The sequence below is a fragment of the Condylostylus longicornis genome, unplaced genomic scaffold (genome assembly GCF_029603195.1).
Source record: "Condylostylus longicornis isolate FDR11 unplaced genomic scaffold, ASM2960319v2 ptg000040l, whole genome shotgun sequence".
NCBI lineage: Eukaryota > Metazoa > Arthropoda > Insecta > Diptera > Dolichopodidae > Condylostylus > Condylostylus longicornis.
Genome location: NW_026578009.1, coordinates 46,485 through 51,925, shown reverse-complemented (window position 1 = coordinate 51,925; position 5,441 = coordinate 46,485).

Sequence of the window (5,441 nt, the reverse complement as noted above, 5' to 3'; positions counted from 1 at the left end):
TCAAATAAATGCAAAAACTTTTCTTACAATTCTTGATTCTATATGGAAGGTTTTAAATGGTGCAGACTGCTTTTTCAATTGTATTAGTGCAAGCATATAGTTAGAAAAATTAAATAGTTTAAGACCGCGATTTAAAACCGGAAAATTCTTTTTTATATACCCTGCGGTATCGTGAAGTGTATGTATATATTCTTGTTCATATAATTCTGTGCTAATTTAGGAAATGTCCGTCCATCTGTCCTACCGCACGACTGCAACTGAAAAACAATTAAAACAAACACCACCAAATTTTCATAAACTGTTTCTTGCTGAATTCGCCAAAGTTTTTGTAGAAAAGCTTGACATTTTTGAGTAGCTGCCATACAACCTGAAAGGAGAATATTATATTTTTAAAGATAAGCTAGCTAATAATAAACCTAGCTACATGAAATTTGGCAATCGTGTGATCAATTACAGCGCAGATATGTATATCCAAGAAGTTTTTATGAAGTCAAGGTTCAAGTAACTGCAATACAACTATGAACTGTAATACTAAATATTCCGTCCGTTTTAAGATAAGAAGCACCTGTTATTTACAATTCAATTTTCATCAATTCTTATTATAGATTTTCTTTAATAAATATTGAAGCCCAAATTTTTCCAACACCCCTTCAATATTTTGAAACGACAAAAATATGAAAAAGACTTTATATTTATTATTGGTCTCGAATCAATTAAAGAAAATGGAAAACTTTAAAATTTAATTAAATATTTTTTTATTTCTTTACGAGGACTTTCTTACTCAAAATAAATATTTCTCTATGTTTACTATTAACTGTAAATAAATTTTCACAAGCAAATATTTACAAGAGTGTAAAAAGTTTTTATAAAAGTTTTTAATAAAATCAACAGTGTAACTTTATTTAAATTTGTTTCAATTAAGTTTACGACAAAATAAATGGCAATTGAAAATAAAATAAAGTGGCTAAAAAGAAAAATCAAAGATTTCTAGTCTAGTAGCATAAGAATTATTTTTCTTTTTTATTTTTATAAAATTTTTATTGATTATAAAGTTTGATTATATTAATATTATTGTTTGACTAAAACCAAATACATACAGAAATAATTAGCAACAATAATAATTTGTTAGTTTATAAGTTTATTCAACTTAAGTTTATAATACCCTTTATCGTAAATTCAGTACAAGTTTAGTTCAAAATACAGTTTTGTAAATTATTAAGATCCTGAAATCACAAGTTTTTAAATAAAATTTTGAAAATATGTATGTATGTAGTTGTAAGTATTTGACAAAAAAAATTATAATGTTACATTAATTCTTGAACAACTCTTTCAGGAGGAATTGAAAGTCGGGATAATAATTTCTTTATGCACCACTGCAATGTAAATATTTCATACCTTGATTAAGAAACCAAAACGGTATCAATATCATCTCGTAAGAATACTATGGATTGCATTAAATTTTAAAATGAGATGACATTACATAACGTTCGGTAGTAACGACAATACCAGCCACATTCAAATGTAAGCATCAGTCGCTTAAAGTTTCTTTTTCGCCAACAATGTACTCGTTCTCAGAGTTCGTCTAGCATATATGCAAAAAATGTGGTAAGATTCTGAATATTCTGAATATTTCTAATTGTTATGATTCCATTAGTTTTTAACATTTTCGGGGGTACAAATAAGTACGTTATTTCACATACGATAAAATTATAATGACATACATTATATTTAGTGCATACAAAGTTTTATGCCGTGAAGAGAAATATTGCTGTAATAAGCTCAGCAAAGGTGATAAGGTTTTTTTCTCTTTGATAAATTAAAATTTGAATCAAAAATAAGTTATTTGTCAGTGAATTCCAAGCGATTGTTTTTTCTAATTATTTTTTTCAAAATATTCACATATATAAATCAAAAAAATATATAAAAGGAATAAAAAGGCAAATACCATAAAAAGTAATATTGCCTGGGGAAAGGAACAAAATAAAAAGGCAAGAAATGACAATAAAGTTTTGTTGCTAAAAAAATTTAAAAAGTTTTCTTGTTTTGACGCCTTGTTCTTCATTTTATTACAACTTATACTTATAAAGTTAAAAAGAGATTGATATAAATTTTTTTTTTTGCAAGTATAGTGATGAAAATTAAAAACAAATAAGCCAACGGCGGAATTGGATTTTATTTTTATCGTTTTGTATGGATATTGTGTTTACGTGTAGAGTTTGTCAGATTTTTGACTTAAGTAAATTTTTTGTTTTGTTGCTTTTATTATTATTTATATATATATATATAGATTATGTTCTTAGTCTAAATTTTTAGTATTGTTTTTTTCTTCAGATGCTAAACTGTATCATTTTGAAATTTTAAGAAAATTCTAGACCTTAATAAATAATTTCGCTTAATGAAAATATTTTTCTTCCATCATCCCTTTCAAAGTTATCGTCTCTGAAAACTAGGAAAATTTCAATTTTTGGCAATTTATATTTAGAAACTGCAACTTTTTTTTTACTAAGTGCAAAACTAGCGGTAAATGTCATCCAATCAAAAAATTAAATTATTTAATTTTACCGAATTCAGTAAGCAATCGAATTCAATTATTATGTGAAAGGCTTCTTTAAATTTAAAGGTATACAATAATTGTGTAAATGTAATTAAGCTTTTTACTGCAATAAAAAACATTGTGCACAATAAAATAAAACTGATATTTTCGCTTATCGTTGTCCTCCATCTGTAGAAATCTTTGTCTCTGAGATTTCCAAATCATATTTGGTAATGCGCTTGTCTTACACAGTCGCGGAGTTATACTTAAAATTTCAAAAAGTAAAAAAAATCAGTCGAAATTGACTTTAAGCCCCTGTAGCTCCGAACTGGTTGAGCTGTGAACATGGTCTCCTTACAAAAGTTTTGTCTATTTATGAGGACATATACCATGGCATATACAAGTACGCTTTGTTACGACACACCGTGTATAATAAAAATCGATCAATAACAAATATTAGCATTTCACACAGTTATAAGTCATTTTGAAAATATTGTCTTAGTACGAAAGAAAAATTATTAAAAATTATTTAGTAAAAATTTAGAAAAAAAAAATGTTCAAGTTATTTTTATTTCAATTTTCAATATTGAATTAAAAATAATCATTTTCTCTATAACTTCAAAAAGAGTTGACATGATTTCAAAAAAGAAGGGAGCATAAGCCTTAAAATATTGAAGGTATTAATAAAAATAAAAGAGGAGGAGAAATTGTCTTTTCAAAAATATCTCCACCTGTTTTTATTCAATAACGATGATAAATTGAATTTAGATTTTTAACTGACATGAATAAATTTGCTGTTTTCAAAGAAATGAATATTTTTATTTTCAATATTGATTTTTGGATTTTAAAGATTATATTGATGGATTTCTATTTATATAAAAATTAGAAAACTGAGTTAAAGAATTATACACTTACGTATATACGAGTATAATACTCTACCAACACCGCCATTTTTTCAATAATATGTAAAAGCTTTTGATTTGAATTTGGAGGATAATTAAACTATTGCGGCATTATTTTAATGAATTTCTTAACAAAAACCTGAAATGATTTGTTAATTGAAATTTTAAAATTTTCGTGTAATTTTTTTAAAATTTTAAATTTTTCAAATATTTTATAATTTTAAATTATATTTTCGAAAAGAAAATTTTTGTTAGAATAATCTACCGTGTTATTTAAGCAGGAAGTATTTTTTTTTTTGTGTAAAACTGAATGCTCATTATGGACACCATTATTCTGGCAAAACATCACTTGGAATGACTGAAAACTTGTTTCGTGCCGCGTACCTTAATATAGAAATTCCTCATATTATTTTAAGAAATTCATTTTATCTCTCAAGGACCATCACTTGGTTTACTTCTTAATATCTTACATGCTAATAAAATTTTAAACTTATAATATTAACTGTTATACAACATGCCAAAAAAGGAAAATTTAATCAGAAAGTTTTCAAATAAATATAGAAGACAAAGGATGTCCTCCGAACAAAACAAAATTTAACCATTTTGTCTTTTGTCTCTGCAAAAGCTTCAAGTACTTTGCAGAATCCGGAATTAAAGCCAGAAAGGTTTTTATAAGTTTGTAATTAGTTCAGTACATTTCACTCTTTTGAACAATTTACGTTGTGCTCTTATGCTAAATTTTGAAAGTATGAAGCAAGAAAAAGCAAAAATACTGAACATCCGAAGGATGTTCTAAATTATTTCGATAATTATTCGTAAACAAAGTTCACAAACATTATTTATAAGAAAAAAAATTTACTTATTACTTTAACTTTGTCTATCTGTTCGTCATAGTTCGACTATCAGTGTATTTGTTTACAAAACTTCTACATAATTAAAGACAGAAATCCACAAAAAGGATATTAGTATAAAGAACTTATTTTTCCATAAATTTTTTTTACTATCTTCTTTCCCTTCCGAATTATCTATCACCGCCTAAAATTGCAATCCTAAAATTACAATCTTTATTGAATTTACATTTTTCTAGAAACTAAGCTACCTATTTCCCCTTCCGAATTATCTATTACATCACCTCCTAAAATTGCATATTTTGGGTAAATTTCTTTAAAACTGCAATTATTATTTAGAAATTTACATTTTACTTTCGCATTGCAAAACATAATTATGTACAAATTTGACTCAATTTGATTCAGCCATATAATTCGATCTTTATTTTTATTATTTTTCTAATTTTTGTTCTTCTCATCCCGAAAGTATGCAAAATTATACCATTAAGAGAATAATCTGTATAAATTCATTATTTTTTTAAGGGATGAAAATTGTCTAAGAAAAATAATTCACTTTACACTAAGCTTTTGTTTAATCCGATTTTATTTTATTATCTTTTAGTATATCAAAGAAAAAAATGTTTCAAAAAGATAGATACATAATTTTCACTAAAATGAATTTATGCTTTAAAGTTAATATCACAGGTTTAACACAGTTGACTTATTACCATGCCGTTATATAAGTAGCTTACAAAAATTAGTTTTAATATGTGTAGCAACATTTGGTTTGGTTAAATTTGCAAATTAATTTTGGCAAAATTTGGTTTAGTTTGGAAAATATTGCATGAAAGAAATTTCTATAATAATATGTATATGTGGACTTGATAACAGTGCCCAAACTATTTCAAAAGTTTTACGTGTATAACAAAAACACTTACACAATAATATTCAACTTCAATCGAGATTTTCTTCTTCATAGATTCACTTCTGAAGAAATTATTTTTAACATGTTATACAGAAAATTTGACCTTCAAAAAATCCACCACATTTAAAAAAATTTATGTAGAATGAAGAAAAACAATATGAAAGGCAATCAATAGTATATATATATATATATGTTGTTGTTGTAAATGAATAAATGAAGCCTTTGTTTATGAAGTTTTAAAGCTTATCATAAAA